Here is a 20,807-nt window from a genome sequence, read left to right as displayed (position 1 = left end):
GCATCAAAGTTGGGGACACAACCAAGGACTTACATGCACGTGCTGCTGACGGCGTACGCACAGCCATGGTCATGGGCCAGGTGAAACTGTGCTTGCTGCATCAGAACACAAAACATACTTATCCATAAGAAATAGGTATTTGTCCCACTATGCAGGGGGGCGGGACACCACTCCTAAAGGCCGAACAGTGCAAACATCTTGTTTGGTAGGATGGTAGATAATACTCAGTCTTGGAGCCACAATCTTTTTAAAATTGTCCAAAGTCAAAGTCTTTTGCTGACTGTATTGCAATGCCTTTTTGAAATTTTGGCTAGGCCTCGCACTGAATGTATAGGATTTACCAGTTTCGGAGTCAGAATTTTTAAAATTTAATCTCAGTCTCATGTCTGTTTCAGGGTATATAGTAATGCTTAACTGTAGTTTTAGCTAGGCCTTACATTAAGTGCATAGGCTTTCTCAGATTCAGTCAAAATCTTTTTGATACTGTACCACAATTGAATGATAGTCCATCCTGTATGTCTCTTGCTGGCGTTATTACAATGCCTCCTTGTAATTTTAGTTAGGCATCTCACTGAGATCATAGGTTTTCCTAGTTTCAGAGTCATAAGTTTTTTTAATATTGTACCAGAATTTAATCCATTGTTCCTTCCTTATATGTACAGATAGCTATTTTGCAATTGTTAGGCTTTCCCAGTTTTAGAGCAAGAATCTTTTTAATATTATACCATATACCAATCCATTTTGTGACTGATGCGACGGATCAGTCGCAGATTGTGGTACAACTGATGCGACAGATCCCTGTAAAAAAAATGGATCCGTTGTTCCTAGGGCTGAGCAGATCCAAACTGTAAAAGTCCGGATCCGCGCGGTTTCAAAGACGTTCGGGTGCCGGACCTGGATCCGGAATTCTGGGTGCACGATCCGGCACTGGTGAAAATAATTGAAAAATAATGAAAAACAGGAATTAAACAGCATTTCATACTTACCGAGACTCAGTGTCATGGCGGCACACTGCTTCTGGGTCGGGCGTTCACTTCCTGTACTGTTCTTCTATACACGCAGCTTTCCATGTTTTCCCCACCCACCAGCCATCCTCTCATCTGTGATTGATTGCAGGCACACACACCCCCAGCCTATGACAGTATCTGCCTTCCGTGCTGTCATTGCGGCTTAGTCATTGTCTGCACAGCTTGCAGTCGAGCTTTATGGCTGCTGGCTGTATGTAGCAGAGCTGAAACAGCGTGGGACCTCGTCTGGATTACACCGGTCCTAAACGGTGTTGGGGGTTAATAAAGAGATAAAGGAAGGTATGTTTTGTACTTTATTCCAAAGGATTTTTCTCTGTGTCTGTGTTTATTTACTTTCATTTACAGGTTTGATGATGCAGGTATCTCATAGACGCCTGTGCCATCACTAACCTAGGGTTTAGTAGCAGCTGTGCACTGTTATTAACTCCTTATTACCTCGATTGCCACCACTCCAGGGCATTCGAGAAGAGTCGGTAAAGCACCGGTATTGTCACATCTAATAGATGCGGCAATACCGGGCGGCTGCGGGCTGGAATACTAGCCCCCAGCCGGCTTTATCATGGCTGGAGATGAAATTTAGGGGGGACCGCACATCATTTTTTATTTATTTAAATTCCGCATCATCGGCACAGCCGCGCACACTTATGACAGGAACGTGCATGTGTTTCTAGGTACATGCAAGGTCATGCTCAGAGAGCAGCAGGCTGTGCCGGCTGATGTCATGTCAGACTTGTACGAGTCTGACAGCACATCACCGCACAGCCTCGCACTTCTAACAGGAACGTGCACATTCACTATACTGACCCGCAGACACTTGCACTGCTTTCCCCACCCACCATCAGTCCTGCCGCCTGTGATTGGTTGCTGTCAGCTGACACGCTGCAACTCAGGGTGGGGGCACGTCTAAGTGTAAAAAATTACACGCGCCAGTGGGCGGGCAAAACAATGAATATTGAATTGTCTCTGGAAGTGAAAAGCGTGACCCGGAAAGAGTTTGCTGCCATGACACAGCCTCGGGTGAGTACACTGCATGCGCTCCTACCTCCCTTTCCCTTCCACCACCGTTTTATATTTCCGGATTTTGGTCCCCATAGACTTATATAGGCACCAGAATCCAGAGAAGATCCGGATTTTTTTTATCAATCCGGCAGTGATCTAAAGGTCCCGGATTTATGCGGATTCGATCAACTCTAGTCGTGCCAGCTTTGGAGCCTTGCAATGTGATTGTGTACATACTGGGCATGCTCAGTAGAATATGACAGAATCCAGCACTGGATTCCGTCATGCAATAGATTTCTGCAGAATCCTGAACCATAGACAACCATTATACAGTTAGGTCCAGAAATATTTGGACAGTGACACAAGTTTTGTTATTTTAGCTGTTTACAAAAACATGTTCAGAAATACAATTATATATATAATATGGGCTGAAAGTGCACACTCCCAGCTGCAATATGAGAGTTTTCACATTCAAATCGGAGAAAGGGTTTAGGAATCATAGCTCTGTAATGCATAGCCTCCTCTTTTTAAAGGTACCAAAAGTAATTGGACAAGGGACTCTAAGGGCTGCAATTAACTCTGAAGGCGTCTCCCTTGTTAACCTGTAATCAATGAAGTAGTTAAAAGGTCTGGGGTTGATTACAGGTGTGTGGTTTTGCATTTGGAAGCTGTTGCTGTGACCAGACAACATGCGGTCTAAGGAACTCTCAATTGAGGTGAAGCAGAACATCCTGAGGCTGAAAAAAAAGAAAAAATCCATCAGAGAGATAGCAGACATGCTTGGAGTAGCAAAATCAACAGTCGGGTACATTCTGAGAAAAAAGGAATTGACTGGTGAGCTTGGGAACTCAAAAAGGCCTGGGCGTCCACGGATGACAACAGTGGTGGATGATCGCCGCATACTTTCTTTGGTGAAGAAGAACCCGTTCACAACATCAACTGAAGTCCAGAACACTCTCAGTGAAGTAGGTGTATCTGTCTCTAAGTCAACAGTAAAGAGAAGACTCCATGAAAGTAAATACAAAGGGTTCACATCTAGATGCAAACCATTCATCAATTCCAAAAATAGACAGGCCAGAGTTAAATTTGCTGAAAAACACCTCATGAAGCCAGCTCAGTTCTGGAAAAGTATTCTATGGACAGATGAGACAAAGATCAACCTGTACCAGAATGATGGGAAGAAAAAAGTTTGGAGAAGAAAGGGAACGGCACATGATCCAAGGCACACCACATCCTCTGTAAAACATGGTGGAGGCAACGTGATGGCATGGGCATGCATGGCTTTCAATGGCACTGGGTCACTTGTGTTTATTGATGACATAACAGCAGACAAGAGTAGCCGGATGAATTCTGAAGTGTACCGGGATATACTTTCAGCCCAGATTCAGCCAAATGCCGCAAAGTTGATCGGACGGCGCTTCATAGTACAGATGGACAATGACCCCAAGCATACAGCCAAAGCTACCCAGGAGTTCATGAGTGCAAAAAAGTGGAACATTCTGCAATGGCCAAGTCAATCACCAGATCTTAACCCAATTGAGCATGCATTTCACTTGCTCAAATCCAGACTTAAGACGGAAAGACCCACAAACAAGCAAGACCTGAAGGCTGCGGCTTTAAAGGCCTGGCAAAGCATTAAGAAGGAGGAAACCCAGCGTTTGGTGATGTCCATGGGTTCCAGACTTAAGGCAGTGATTGCCTCCAAAGGATTCGCAACAAAATATTGAAAATAAAAATATTTTGTTTGGGTTTGGTTTAATTTTCCAATTACTTTTGACCTCCTAAAATGTGGAGTGTTTGTAAAGAAATGTGTACAATTCCTACAATTTCTATCAGATATTTTTGTTCAAACCTTCAAATTAAACGTTACAATCTGCACTTGAATTCTGTTGTAGAGGTTTCATTTCAAATCCAATGTGGTGGCATGCAGAGCCCAACTCGCGAAAATTGTGTCACTGTCCAAATATTTCTGGACCTAACTGTACCTCTTGATGGATTGCTATGGAATCATGCGCATTGCGTCATTTTGACGCTCGGAAAAACATTACATTGTGCACTGCTTCCGCCCAACAATTAGTCATTCCACGACTGATCAGTCGCGCGACAGAAGCAACACAAGGCCATCAGTTGCAATCCGTCATTAATACCGGATTGCAATAGGTGTATGGGAAAGAAACAGAATCCTGCAAATTATTTTGCAGGATTCAGTTTTTTCTCAAAGTGATGGATTGTGACTGAGGGAAAATAATGGAATTGTGAAAGTAGCCATACATGTACAGCTGGCTTTATTGCAATTGTTAAGGCCACTGTACACACAGCGACATCGCTGGTGAAAGCACCCGCCCCCGTCGGTTGTGCATTACGGGCAAATCGCTGCCCGTGGCGCACAACATCACTCGGAGCCGTCACACATACTTACCTGCCTAGCGACGTCCCTGTGGCCGGCAAACCGCCTCCTTTCCAAGGGGGCGGTTCGTGCGGCGTCACAGCGGCGTCACTAAGCGGTCGCCCAATAGAAGCGGAGGGGTGGAGATGAGCGGCCGTAACATCCCGCCCACCTCCTTCCTTCCTCAATGCCGGCGGCCGCAGCTAAGGTGTTGTTCCTCACTCCTGCAGTGTCACACATAGCAATGTGTGCTGCCGCAGGAACGACGAACAACATCGTACCTGCAGCAGCAACGATATTTGAAATTAGAATGATGTGTTAACAATCAACGATATGGTGAGTATTTTTGATCATTAGCGGTCGTTCTTACGTTTCACTTGCAACGACATTGCTAACGAGGTTTGATGTGCGTCACAAATTCCGTGACCCCAACGACATTTCGTTAGCGATGACGTTGCATGTAAAGTGGCCTTTAGGCTTTCCCAGTTTTAGAGTAAGGGGCACTTTGCACACTACGACATCGCAGCTGCGATGTCGGTGGGGTCAAATCGAAAGTGATGCACATCCGGCGTCACAGTCGATATCGTAGTGTGTAAATCCTTTTTGATACGATTAAGGAGCGCAAAAACGTCCAAATCGTATCATCGGTGTAGCATCGGTCATTTCCATAATTTCAGAAGGACCGATGTTACGATGTTGTTCCTCGTTCCTGCAGCAGCATACATCGCTGTGTGTGAAGCCTTAGGAGCGAGGAACATCGCCTTATCTGCGTCCTGCGGCTCACGCCTGCTATGCGGAAGGACGGAGGTGGGTGGGATGTTTACGTCCCATTCAGCTCGGCCCCTCCGCTTCTATTGGCCGCCTGCCGTGTGACGTCGCTATGACACAGCACGACCCGCCCCCTTAATAAGGAGGCGGTTCACCGGCCATAGCGATGTCCAGGGCAGGTGAGTGCATGTGAAGCAATAATGTTCGCTACGGCAGCTATCACCATGATATTGCAACTGCGACGGGGGCGGGGACTATCGCGCTCGGCATCGCAAGTATCGGCTTTTGATGTCGTAGTGTGCAAAGTGCCCCTAAGAATCTTTTTAATATGGTACCAGAATTGAATCAGAGTCTCTCCTCTACTTATCTTGCTGATTTTTTTTGCAATACATCCTTGTAATTTTGGCTAGGCCTCAAATTGGGTGCATTGGATTTCGCAGTTTTTACATTTTGTTCTCACTGATTTATACATTTTATATCATGAACAATTTTCAACTATCATCCTTTATTCAGTTAAATCCATTGTGTGATTTAGGTTTTTAGCAGTACATATTCTTTCTGTTCATTGGTCAATGAAACCCGTAGGTAACATATTCTGAAAGTCTGAAATTTCAAGACTATAAGACAACAATAAGCAGAAATTGGAACACTGAATTGCAAAATATTAAATACCGTAATAATAAATATTTTATTTTCTCCATTCTCTGAAATGATCAATCTTTGTAATTAAGTATAATTACCATTATTTATATACTGTACATTTTGCATACTAGCATGTATTTACAAAGCACTTAGTTACCGTATTTTTCGCTTTATAAGACGTACCTCATTATAAGACGCACCCCCAAATTTGGTGAAGGAAAAGAGAATTTTTTTTTTAATGTTAAATGGGGTCCATCTTATAATGCCAGTGTCTGTCTAACAAATTATATAGGGTATATGTCCCTCATAGCCCCCCCATCCTAAAATTAGCACCCTTAATCTTGATATAGCCCCCTTATATTGAATATAGCCCCCTTGTGCTGGCACACGTTCCCCTGTGCTGCCTAGGGCCCCCTATAGATTGCACACGTTCCTCTGTGCTGCCTATGGCCCCCTATGGATTGCACACATTCCCCTGTGCTGCCTATGGCCCCCTATGGATTGCACACATTCCCCTGTGCTGCCTATGCCCCCCTATGGATTGCACAAATTCCCCTGTGCTGCCTATGGCCCCCTATGCATTGCACACATTCCCCTGTGCTGCCTATGGCCCCCTATGGATTGCATACATTCCCCTGTGCTGCCTATGACCCCCTATGAATTGCACACGTTCCCATGTGTTAGATATCGCTCCCATGCTGCTGCCCATAGTAAAATAAAACACTCTTTCCTTACCTCCTCCAGCGCTGATCTCCCTCCTGTCTCCCTCCATGCTTCTGTTCCTCCACTTCCTGGTTCTTGGTGCCGGTAATGTGATCGGCACAGCAGAGTGATATCACACGTTCCCCTGTGCTGCCTATGTACCCCTATGGATTGCACAAATTCCCCTGTGCTGCCTATGGCCCCTATGGATTGCACACATTCCCCTGTGCTGCCTATGGCCCCTTATGGATTTCACACGTTCCCCTGTGCTGCCTATGGCCTCCTATGGATTGCACTTATTCCTCTGTGCTGCCCATGGCCTTCTATGGATTGCACACAGTCCCCTGTGCTGCCTATGGCCCCCTTTGGATTGCACTCGTTCCCCTGTGCTGCCTATGCCCCCCTATGGATTGCACACATTCCTCTGTGCTGCCTATAGCCCCCTATGGATTGCACACAGTCCCCTGCTCTGCCTATGGCACTTTATGGATTGTATATGTTCCCCTGTGCTGCCTATAGCCCCCTATGGATTGCACACGTTCCCCTGTGCTGCCTATGGCCCCCTATGGATTGCACAAATTTCCCTGTGCTGCCTATGGCCCCTATGGATTGCACACATTCCCCTGTGCTGCCTATAGCCCCCTATGGATTTCACATGTTCTCCTGTGCTGCCTATGGCCTCCTATGGATTGCACTTATTCCTCTGTGCTGCCCATGGCCTTCTATGGATTGCACACAGTCCCCTGTGCTGCCTATGGCCCCCTTTGGATTTCACACGTTCCCCTGTGCTGCCTATGGCCCCCTATGGATTGCACAAATTCCCCTGTGCTGCCTATGGCCCCTATGGATTGCACACATTCCCCTGTGCTGCCTATAGCCCCTTATGGATTTCACATGTTCTCCTGTGCTGCCTATGGCCTCCTATGGATTGCACTTATTCCTCTGTGCTGCCCATGGCCTTCTATGGATTGCACACAGTCCCCTGTGCTGCCTATGGCCCCCTTTGGATTGATTAAAAAGAAAAATCTCCATCAACTTCAAATGGTGCAGATTTTAGATATGTGCTGAAAATAATGCCTTATTTACACACTGACTTATATTGCCATAAATAAGTTTTCTGTACCTGTTTTGGCAACTTGGAATTATCAACTTTGAATGTGTCCTATATTGATCTTGCTTATGCCACTGAACAACATACAATGAAATTCTTTTAATCTCATGTCCTTATTCAAGAAATCTTGCTAATTTAACACTAGTTTTCAATGTAAAATTGCATAACAGCATTTCATTTGAAAATTACAGAACTAAAAGACTTATTGAAAAGTAGGCAATGTGAACTTGTACACATTGTACTTGAAGTCCTTGTACAAGATGTACAAGGACTTCTTATATGCCCTTCTTTTATTATTTAACACTACATTATCCCTCAGAAGAGGAGATTAACATTTTCATATGGCATACATGTGGATCCACTTTTATTTTGTTTATCACAGAAAAAAAAATCTTGCTTGCATTTATAGTTTAGAATGAGCCACAATAGAGTTTTTTCTAATACATTAAAAAAGGATAAAAAAAATCATAGTGAGTTGAAAGTTATACCATAAAGAGTATTGGAGTGGTATTATTGATCTCCACAACATCCAACTGTAAGATACATGAGCCACGATTCATCAATACCAACGTGGTGTCACGAGGAGAATTTTGCGTGCATCACCAACTGATATGGCGACGTCAGAATGTGTGAAGACTACAGATTCTGAAACTATGCCTGCTTACTTCTCTGATGTCTGTGATTAGTGCACGGAGACTCTGGTGTTGACACACAGTTATGTAGTTCATAGGCAGGCTAGCAAGAGTTAGTCCCTGCTGCTTGTTAATCTCCTTTGATCACGCTTTGTGGGAGCCAGTCATATTTGATCCCTTCCTATATATGTATGTATATGCTGGCTGGAGAACTCCATTTGTGCTAGCTATAGCTAGTCTATGCTGGTCTGGAGAGGTGGTGTGATCCAGACCTATTGGTGGTTGTAGTACCTTATCGCTGTGAGCGGTTGTGGTGTTAACCTTTGTTGTCCTTTAGTGTTTTACTGTTTGTTCCTGTGAGTTTGCAGTGTGTTTGAGTTTTGTTTCTTTCCTGGTTGTCTCTATCTGTGTTGCCACCACACTCCTGCCCCTTAGTTCCCTGGGGTTGGAAAAAGGCTTGTTCTGGTCAGGATAATAGCCAGGCACAGGACTCAGACACCACTGTGGCACCCCTGAGGTTTCAGTTGCCACAGGATACTGCACCTCATTCCAGGTACAGAGGCGGTCATTGCCGGTAAACCACCACAATCCACCAAAACACACAGTTAGTCATAGAACTTAGATTGCAACCCCTGTGTGGCTCCCTTTTTTCACCGCCTACAAGCCTGCACTCCGCCGACAGATTACTACTACTCTCAACCTTCCTGTGGGTCTGAGCTCTGCCTGTGGAGAGCTGTACCAACCTAGCTGCACTACCATCTGCCGTCAGAGGAAACCTCTTGCAGCGGCGGCTCCTATTTTAGCCGCGCACTACAGGTGGCATCACGAATAACTATTATCCCCATCATCATCCCCCATTTCTTGAAACTGCCGGCGTCACAGAAACAGGCTTAGCTGCTGTGACATCCCAACCCCCTACACCAGTAACCCCCAGACCCCTTGGGTGCATCACCACTAGAGTTGAGCGCGGTTCGTGGTTCGTGGTTCTCCAGTTCTAGGCTCGAGTGATTTTGGGGCCTGTTCTAGATCGAACTAGAACTCGAGCTTTTTGCAAAAGCTCGATAGTTCTATAAACGTTCGAGAACGGTTCTAGCAGCAAAAAAACAGCTAAATCATAGCTTGGTTTCTGCTGTAATAGTGTAAGTCACTCTGTGAATCACACTATTATGACATTTCAGTGTATAGTGTGCGTGAACAGCGCCTTCAGATCACTGCTGTTTCTATAATGGCGATCGCCATTTTTTTTTTTTTTTTTCTTGTCTTCCTTCCCTAAGCGCGCGCGTCTTGTGGGGCGGGCCAGCATGTCAGCCAATCCCAGACACACACACAGCTAAGTGGACTTTGAGCCAGAGAAGCAACGGCATGTGTGATAGGATGTCCATGTCACATGTCCCTGCATTTTAAAACCGGACATTTTCTTCCTGGACGCCATTATCTGCTTTCTGCGTCTTTGGTGTCAGACATCACTGTCGCAGCTCCGTCCTCCTCCTGAGTCCTATCGCCGATACAGCTGTATGCGCTGCATACACAGCGTTAGACAGCTTAGGGAGAGCACTTTATAGCAGTCCTTTTAAGGGCTCAAACCGGCAGGGTCAGAGAGCCATAGGTGACAGGTCCTGAAAACAGCAAAAGCGTCTGTGTAGCCAAGGTCAGGGATTTCCTCCCTGCATTTCACCATTAGGAGGGAATAGAAAGGCAGGCTTCCATTCCTCTACCCAGAGCCCCACAATCCTGCCACTGTACCCTCTTGTCCTCTGCACACTCCAACTCATTATAACTAAGCCATTATACTAGCAAACACTCAGTGTACCTAGTGGCATCCTAAACGTGGCTATTGGACTTTGCTATAGTCCCACTAGTGCAAAGACATTTGCAGAGCACGTCTGCCTGCATTGCACACTCCAACTTTTTTAAACTAAGCAATTTTACTAGCAAACACTCAGTGTACCTAGTGGCATCCTAAACGTGGCTATTGGACTTTGCTATAGTCCCACTAGTGCAAAGACATTTGCAGAGCACGTCTGCCTGCATTGCACACTCCAACTTTTTTAAACTAAGCAATTTTACTAGCAAACACTCAGTGTACCTAGTGGCATCCTATACGTGGCTATTGGACTTTGCTATAGTCCCACTAGTGCAAAGACATTTGCAGAGCACGTCTGCCTGCATTGCACACTCCAACTTTTTTAAACTAAGCAATTTTACTAGCAAACACTCAGTGTACCTAGTGGCATCCTAAACGTGGCTATTGGACTTTGCTATAGTCCCACTAGTGCAAAGACATTTGCAGAGCACGTCTGCCTGCATTGCACACGCCAACTTTTTTAAACTAAGCAATTTTACTAGCAAACACTCAGTGTACCTAGTGGCATCCTATACGTGGCTATTGGACTTTGCTATAGTCCCACTAGTGCAAAGACATTTGCAGAGCACGTCTGCCTGCATTGCACACTCCAACTTTTTTAAACTAAGCCATTATACTAGCAAACACTCAGTGTACCTAGTGGCATCCTAAACGTGGCTATTGGACTTTGCTATAGTCCCACTAGTGCAAAGACATTTGCAGAGCACGTCTGCCTGCATTGCAGACTCCAACTCTTTTTAACTAAGCCATTATACTAGCAAACAGTCAGTGTACCTAGTGGCATCCTAAACGTGGCTATTGGACTTTGCTATAGTCCCACTAGTGCAAAGACATTTGCAGAGCACGTCTGCCTGCATTGCACACTCAAACTTTTTTAAACTAAGCCATTTTACTAGCAAACACTCTGTGTACCTAGTGGCATCCTAAACGTGGCTATTGGACTTTGCTATAGTCCCACTAGTGCAAACACATTTGCAGAGCACGTCTGCCTGCATTGCACACTCAAACTTTTTTAAACTAAGCCATTTTACTAGCAAACACTCTGTGTACCTAGTGGCATCCTAAACGTGGCTATTGGACTTTGCTATAGTCCCACTAGTGCAAACACATTTGCAGAGCACGTCTGCCTGCATTGCACACTCCAACTTTTTTAAACTAAGCCATTATACTAGCAAACACTCAGTGTACCTAGTGGCATCCTAAACGTGGCTATTGTACTTTTGTCTATTCACACAATTGTAAACATATTTGCAGCACGTCTACCTGCATTCCACACTCAAACTTTTTTAAACTCAGCCATTATACTAGCAAACACTCAGTGTACCTATTGGCATCCTAAACGTGGCTATTGTACTTTTGTCTATTCACACTATTGTAAACATATTTGCAGCACGTCTGCCTGCATTGCACACTCAAACTTTTTTAAACTCAGCCATTATACTAGCAAACACTCAGTGTACCTAGTGGCATCCTAAACGTGGCTATTGTACTTTTGTCTATTCACACTATTGTAAACATATTTGCAGCACGTCTGCCTGCATTGCACACTCAAACTTTTTTAAACTAAGCCATTATACTAGCAAACACTCAGTGTACCTAGTGGCATCCTAAACGTGGCTATTGTACTTTTGTCTATTCACACTATTGGAACGATATTTGCAGCACGTCTGCCTGCATTGCACACTCAAACTTTTTTAAACTCAGCCATTATACTAGCAAACACTCAGTGTACCTAGTGGCATCCTAAACGTGGCTATTGTACTTTTGTCTATTCACACTATTGGAACGATATTTGCAGCACGTCTGCCTGCATTGCACACTCAAACTTTTTTAAACTCAGCCATTATACTAGCAAACACTCAGTGTACCTAGTGGCATCCTAAACGTGGCTATTGTACTTTTGTCTATTCACACTATTGTAAACATATTTGCAGCACGTCTGCCTGCATTACACACTCAAACTTTTTTAAACTAAGCCATTATACTAGCAAACACTCAGTGTACCTAGTGGCATCCTAAACGTGGCTATTGTACTTTTGTCTATTCAAACTATTGGAACGATATTTGCAGCACGTCTGCCTGCATTGCACACTCAAACTTTTTTAAACTCAGCCATTATACTAGCAAACACTCAGTGTACCTAGTGGCATCCTAAACAAGGCTATTGTACTTTTGTCTATTCACACTATTGGAACGATATTTGCAGCACGTCTGCCTGCATTGCACACTCCAACTCATTATAACTAAGCCATTATACTAGCAAACACTCAGTGTACCTAGTGGCATCCTAAACGTGGCTATTGGACTTTGCTATAGTCCCACTAGTGCAAAGACATTTGCAGAGCACGTCTGCCTGCATTGCACACTCCAACTTTTTTAAACTAAGCAATTTTACTAGCAAACACTCAGTGTACCTAGTGGCATCCTATACGTGGCTATTGGACTTTGCTATAGTCTCACTAGTGCAAAGACATTTGCAGAGCACGTCTGCCTGCATTGCACACTCCAACTTTTTTAAACTAAGCAATTTTACTAGCAAACACTCAGTGTACCTAGTGCCATCCTAAACGTGGCTATTGGACTTTGCTATAGTCCCACTAGTGCAAAGACATTTGCAGAGCACGTCTGCCTGCATTGCACACGCCAACTTTTTTAAACTAAGCAATTTTACTAGCAAACACTCAGTGTACCTAGTGGCATCCTATACGTGGCTATTGGACTTTGCTATAGTCCCACTAGTGCAAAGACATTTGCAGAGCACGTCTGCCTGCATTGCACACTCCAACTTTTTTAAACTAAGCCATTATACTAGCAAACACTCAGTGTACCTAGTGGCATCCTAAACGTGGCTATTGGACTTTGCTATAGTCCCACTAGTGCAAAGACATTTGCAGAGCACGTCTGCCTGCATTGCAGACTCCAACTCTTTTTAACTAAGCCATTATACTAGCAAACAGTCAGTGTACCTAGTGGCATCCTAAACGTGGCTATTGGACTTTGCTATAGTCCCACTAGTGCAAAGACATTTGCAGAGCACGTCTGCCTGCATTGCACACTCCAACTTTTTTAAACTAAGCCATTTTACTAGCAAACACTCAGTGTACCTAGTGGCATCCTAAACGTGGCTATTGTACTTTTGTCTATTCACACAATTGTGAACATATTTGCAGCACGTCTGCCTGCATTCCACACTCAAACTTTTTTAAACTCAGCCATTATACTAGCAAACACTCAGTGTACTTATTGGCATCCTAAACGTGGCTATTGTACTTTTGTCTATTCACACTATTGTAAACATATTTGCAGCACGTCTGCCTGCATTGCACACTCAAACTTTTTTAAACTCAGCCATTATACTAGCAAACACTCAGTGTACCTAGTGGCATCCTAAACGTGGCTATTGTACTTTTGTCTATTCACACAATTGTAAACATATTTGCAGCACGTCTGCCTGCATTCCACACTCAAACTTTTTTAAACTCAGCCATTATACTAGCAAACACTCAGTGTACCTATTGGCATCCTAAACGTGGCTATTGTACTTTTGTCTAGTCACACTATTGTAAACATATTTGCAGCACGTCTGCCTGCATTGCACACTCAAACTTTTTTAAACTCAGCCATTATACTAGCAAACACTCAGTGTACCTAGTGGCATCCTAAACGTGGCTATTGTACTTTTGTCTATTCACACTATTGTAAACATATTTGCAGCACGTCTGCCTGCATTGCACACTCAAACTTTTTTAAACTAAGCCATTATACTAGCAAACACTCAGTGTACCTAGTGGCATCCTAAACGTGGCTATTGTACTTTTGTCTATTCACACTATTGGAACGATATTTGCAGCACGTCTGCCTGCATTGCACACTCAAACTTTTTTAAACTCAGCCATTATACTAGCAAACACTCAGTGTACCTATTGGCATCCTAAACGTGGCTATTGTACTTTTGTCTAGTCACACTATTGTAAACATATTTGCAGCACGTCTGCCTGCATTGCACACTCAAACTTTTTTAAACTCAGCCATTATACTAGCAAACACTCAGTGTACCTAGTGGCATCCTAAACGTGGCTATTGTACTTTTGTCTATTCACACTATTGTAAACATATTTGCAGCACGTCTGCCTGCATTGCACACTCAAACTTTTTTAAACTAAGCCATTATACTAGCAAACACTCAGTGTACCTAGTGGCATCCTAAACGTGGCTATTGTACTTTTGTCTATTCACACTATTGGAACGATATTTGCAGCACGTCTGCCTGCATTGCACACTCAAACTTTTTTAAACTCAGCCATTATACTAGCAAACACTCAGTGTACCTAGTGGCATCCTAAACGTGGCTATTGTACTTTTGTCTATTCACACAATTGTAAACATATTTGCAGCACGTCTGCCTGCATTCCACACTCAAACTTTTTTAAACTCAGCCATTATACTAGCAAACACTCAGTGTACCTATTGGCATCCTAAACGTGGCTATTGTACTTTTGTCTAGTCACACTATTGTAAACATATTTGCAGCACGTCTGCCTGCATTGCACACTCAAACTTTTTTAAACTCAGCCATTATACTAGCAAACACTCAGTGTACCTAGTGGCATCCTAAACGTGGCTATTGTACTTTTGTCTATTCACACTATTGTAAACATATTTGCAGCACGTCTGCCTGCATTGCACACCCAAACTTTTTTAAACTAAGCCATTATACTAGCAAACACTCAGTGTACCTAGTGGCATCCTAAACGTGGCTATTGTACTTTTGTCTATTCACACTATTGGAACGATAGTTGCAGCACGTCTGCCTGCATTGCACACTCAAACTTTTTTAAACTCAGCCATTATACTAGAAAACACTCAGTGTACCTAGTGGCATCCTAAACGTGGCTATTGTACTTTTGTCTATTCACACTATTGTAGACATATTTTCAGCACGTCTGCCTGCATTGCACAGTCAAACTTTTTTAAACTAAGCCATTATATTAGCAAACACTCATTGTACCTATTGGCATCCTAAACGTGGCTATTGTACTTTTGTCTATTCACACTATTGTAAACATATTTGCAGCACGTCTGCCTGCATTGCACACTCAAACTTTTTTAAACTCAGCCATTATACTAGCAAACACTCAGTGTACCTAGTGGCATCCTAAACGTGGCTATTGTACTTTTGTCTATTCACACTATTGTAAACATATTTGCAGCACGTTTGCCTGCATTGCACACTCAAACTTTTTTAAACTCAGCCATTATACTAGCAAACACTCAGTGTACCTAGTGGCATCCTAAACGTGGCTATTGTACTTTTGTCTATTCACACTATTGTAAACATATTTGCAGCACGTCTGCCTGCATTGCACACTCAAACTTTTTTAAACTCAGCCATTATACTAGCAAACACTCAGTGTACCTAGTGGCATCCTAAACGTGGCTATTGTACTTTTGTCTATTCACACTATTGTAAACATATTTGCAGCATGTCTGCCTGCATTGCACACTCAAACTTTTTTAAACTCAGCCATTATACTAGCAAACACTCAGTGTACCTAGTGGCATCCTAAACGTGGCTATTGTACTTTTGTCTATTCACACTATTGGAACGATATTTGCAGCACGTCTGCCTGCATTGCACACTCAAACTTTTTTAAACTCAGCCATTATACTAGCAAACACTCAGTGTACCTAGTGGCATCCTAAACGTGGCTATTGTACTTTTGTCTATTCACACTATTGTAAACATATTTGCAGCACGTCTGCCTGCATTGCACACTCAAACTTTTTTAAACTCAGTCATTATACTAGCAAACACTCAGTGTACCTAGTGGCATCCTAAACGTGGCTATTGTACTTTTGTCTATTCACACTATTGGAACGATATTTGCAGCACGTCTGCCTGCATTGCACACTCAAACTTTTTTAAACTCAGCCATTATACTAGCAAACACTCAGTGTACCTAGTGGCATCCTAAACGTGGCTATTGTACTTTTGTCTATTCACACTATTGGAACGATATTTGCAGCACGTCTGCCTGCATTGCACACTCAAACTTTTTTAAACTCAGCCATTATACTAGCAAACACTCAGTGTACCTAGTGGCATCCTAAACGTGGCTATTGTACTTTTGTCTATTCACACTATTGTAAACATATTTGCAGCACGTCTGCCTGCATTGCACACTCAAACTTTTTTAAACTAAGCCATTATACTAGCAAACACTCAGTGTACCTATTGGCATCCCAAACGTGGCTATTGTACTTTTGTCTATTCACACTATTGGAACGATATTTGCAGCACGTCTGCCTGCATTGCACACTCAAACTTTTTTAAACTCAGCCATTATACTAGCAAACACTCAGTGTACCTAGTGGCATCCTAAACGTGGCTATTGTACTTTTGTCTATTCACACTATTGTAAACATATTTGCAGCACGTCTGCCTGCATTGCACACTCAAACTTTTTTAAACTAAGCCATTATACTAGCAAACACTCAGTGTAACTAGTGGCATCCTAAACGTGGCTATTGTACTTTTGTCTATTCACACTATTGGAACGATATTTGCAGCACGTCTGCCTGCATTGCACACTCAAACTTTTTTAAACTCAGCCATTATACTAGCAAACATTCAGTGTACCTAGTGGCATCCTAAACGTGGCTATTGTACTTTTGTCTATTCACACTATTGGAACGATATTTGCAGCACGTCTGCCTGCATTGCACACTCAAACTTTTTTAAACTCAGCCATTATACTAGCAAACACTCAGTGTACCTAGTGGCATCCTAAACGTGGCTATTGTACTTTTGTCTATTCACACTATTGGAACGATATTTGCAGCACGTCTGCCTGCATTGCACACTCAAACTTTTTTAAACTCAGCCATTATACTAGCAAACACTCAGTGTACCTAGTGGCATCCTAAACGTGGCTATTGTACTTTTGTCTATTCACACTATTGTAAACATATTTGCAGCACGTCTGCCTGCATTGCACACTCAAACTTTTTTAAACTAAGCCATTATACTAGCAAACACTCATTGTACCTATTGGCATCCCAAACGTGGCTATTGTACTTTTGTCTATTCACACTATTGGAACGATATTTGCAGCACGTCTGCCTGCATTGCACACTCAAACTTTTTTAAACTCAGCCATTATACTAGCAAACACTCAGTGTACCTAGTGGCATCCTAAACGTGGCTATTGTACTTTTGTCTATTCACACTATTGTAGACATATTTGCAGCACGTCTGCCTGCATTGCACACTCAAACTTTTTTAAACTAAGCCATTATACTAGCAAACACTCATTGTACCTATTGGCATCCCAAACGTGGCTATTGTACTTTTGTCTATTCACACTATTGGAACGATATTTGCAGCACGTCTGCCTGCATTGCACACTCAAACTTTTTTAAACTCAGCCATTATACTAGCAAACACTCAGTGTACCTAGTGGCATCCTAAACGTGGCTATTGTACTTTTGTCTATTCACACTATTGTAAACATATTTGCAGCACGTCTGCCTGCATTGCACACTCAAACTTTTTTTAACTAAGCCATTATACTAGCAAACACTCAGTGTACCTAGTGGCATCCTAAACGTGGCTATTGTACTTTTGTCTATTCACACTATTGGAACGATATTTGCAGCACGTCTGCCTGCATTGCACACTCAAACTTTTTTAAACTCAGCCATTATACTAGCAAACACTCAGTGTACCTAGTGGCATCCTAAACGTGGCTATTGGACTTTTGTCTATTCACACTATTGGAACGATATTTGCAGCACGTCTGCCTGCATTGCACACTCAAACTTTTTTAAACTCAGCCATTATACTAGCAAACACTCAGTGTACCTAGTGGCATCCTAAACGTGGCTATTGTACTTTTGTCTATTCACACTATTGGAACGATATTTGCAGCACGTCTGCCTGCATTGCACACTCAAACGTTTTTAAACTCAGCCATTATACTAGCAAACACTCAGTGTACCTAGTGGCATCCTAAACGTGGCTATTGTACTTTTGTCTATTCACACTATTGGAACGATATTTGCAGCACGTCTGCCTGCATTGCACACTCAAACTTTTTTAAACTCAGCCATTATACTAGCAAACACTCAGTGTACCTAGTGGCATCCTAAACGTGGCTATTGTACTTTTGTCTATTCACACTATTGTAAACATATTTGCAGCACGTCTGCCTGCATTGCACACTCAAACTTTTTTAAACTAAGCCATTATACTAGCAAACACTCAGTGTACCTAGTGGCATCCTAAACGTGGCTATTGTACTTTTGTCTATTCACACTATTGGAACGATATTTGCAGCACGTCTGCCTGCATTGCACACTCAAACTTTTTTAAACTCAGCCATTATACTAGCAAACACTCAGTGTACCTAGTGGCATCCTAAACGTGGCTATTGTACTTTTGTCTATTCACACTATTGTAAACATATTTGCAGCACGTCTGCCTGCATTGCACACTCAAACTTTTTTAAACTAAGCCATTATACTAGCAAACACTCATTGTACCTATTGGCATCCCAAACGTGGCTATTGTACTTTTGTCTATTCACACTATTGGAACGATATTTGCAGCACGTCTGCCTGCATTGCACACTCAAACTTTTTTAAACTCAGCCATTATACTAGCAAACACTCAGTGTACCTAGTGGCATCCTAAACGTGGCTATTGTACTTTTGTCTATTCACACTATTGTAAACATATTTGCAGCACGTCTGCCTGCATTGCACACTCAAACTTTTTTTAACTAAGCCATTATACTAGCAAACACTCAGTGTACCTAGTGGCATCCTAAACGTGGCTATTGTACTTTTGTCTATTCACACTATTGGAACGATATTTGCAGCACGTCTGCCTGCATTGCACACTCAAACTTTTTTAAACTCAGCCATTATACTAGCAAACACTCAGTGTACCTAGTGGCATCCTAAACGTGGCTATTGGACTTTTGTCTATTCACACTATTGGAACGATATTTGCAGCACGTCTGCCTGCATTGCACACTCAAACTTTTTTAAACTCAGCCATTATACTAGCAAACACTCAGTGTACCTAATGGCATCCTAAACGTGGCTATTGTACTTTTGTCTATTCACACTATTGGAACGATATTTGCAGCACGTCTGCCTGCATTGCACACTCAAACTTTTTTAAACTCAGCCATTATACTAGCAAACACTCAGTGTACCTAATGGCATCCTAAACGTGGCTATTGTACTTTTGTCTATTCACACTATTGGAACGATATTTGCAGCACGTCTGCCTGCATTGCACACTCAAACTTTTTTAAACTCAGCCATTATACTAGCAAACACTCAGTGTACCTAGTGGCATCCTAAACGTGGCTATTGTACTTTTGTCTATTCACACTATTGTAAACATATTTGCAGCACGTCTGCCTGCATTGCACACTCAAACTTTTTTAAACTAAGCCATTATACTGGCAAACACTCATTGTACCTATTGGCATCCTAAACGTGGCTATTGTACTTTTGTCTATTCACACTATTGGAACGATATTTGCAGCACGTCTGCCTGCATTGCACACTCAAACTTTTTTAAACTCAGCCATTATACTAGCAAACACTCAGTGTACCTAGTGGCATCCTAAACGTGGCTATTGTACTTTTGTCTATTCACACTATTGTAAACATATTTGCAGCACGTCTGCCTGCATTGCACACTCAAACTTTTTTAAACTAAGCCATTATACTAGCAAACACTCAGTGTACCTAGTGGCATCCTAAACGTGGCTATTGTACTTTTGTCTATTCACACTATTGGAACGATATTTGCAGCACGTCTGCCTGCATTGCACACTCAAACTTTTTTAAACTCAGCCATTTTACTAGCAAACACTCAGTGTACCTAGTGGCATCCTAAACGTGGCTATTGGACTTTTGTCTATTCACACTATTGGAACGATATTTGCAGCACGTCTGCCTGCATTGCACACTCAAACTTTTTTAAACTAAGCCATTATACTAGCAAACACTCAGTGTACCTAGTGGCATCCTAAACGTGGCTATTGTACTTTTTTCTATTCACACTATTGGAACGATATTTGCAGCACGTCTGCCTGCATTGCACACTCAAACTTTTTTAAACTCAGCCATTATACTAGCAAACACTCAGTGTACCTAGTGGCATCCTAAACGTGGCTATTGTACTTTTGTCTATTCACACTATTGGAACGATATTTGCAGCACGTCTGCCTGCATTGCACACTCAAACTTTTTTAAACTCAGCCATTATACTAGCAAACACTCAGTGTACCTAGTGGCATCCTAAACGTGGCTATTGTACTTTTGTCTATTCACACTATTGTAAACATATTTGCAGCACGTCTGCCTGCATTGCACACTCAAACTTTTTTAAACTAAGCCATTATACTAGCAAACACTCAGTGTACCTAGTGGCATCCTAAACGTGGCTATTGTACTTTTGTCTATTCACACTATTGGAACGATATTTGCAGCACGTCTGCCTGCATTGCACACTCAAACTTTTTAAACTCAGCCATTATACTAGCAAACACTCAGTGTACCTAGTGGCATCCTAAACGTGGCTATTGTACTTTTGTCTATTCACACTATTGGAACGATATTTGCAGCACGTCTGCCTGCATTGCACACTCAA

The 20,807-nt window shown here is 42.7% G+C and overlaps 1 protein-coding gene across 1 annotated transcript in view; it reads right to left on the bottom strand.

Annotated features, from left to right (window-relative positions):
• The window catches only part of LOC142290334 (zona pellucida-like domain-containing protein 1), a 249,459-nt gene that overhangs the window by 20,252 nt on the left and 208,400 nt on the right, over nt 1-20,807 (bottom strand). The window lies entirely within an intron of this gene.

Source organism: Anomaloglossus baeobatrachus, chromosome 2, assembly GCF_048569485.1.
Source record: "Anomaloglossus baeobatrachus isolate aAnoBae1 chromosome 2, aAnoBae1.hap1, whole genome shotgun sequence".
NCBI lineage: Eukaryota > Metazoa > Chordata > Amphibia > Anura > Aromobatidae > Anomaloglossus > Anomaloglossus baeobatrachus.
Note: the sequence above shows the minus strand (reverse complement) of the source record. Positions and strands in the feature narration are given on the sequence as shown.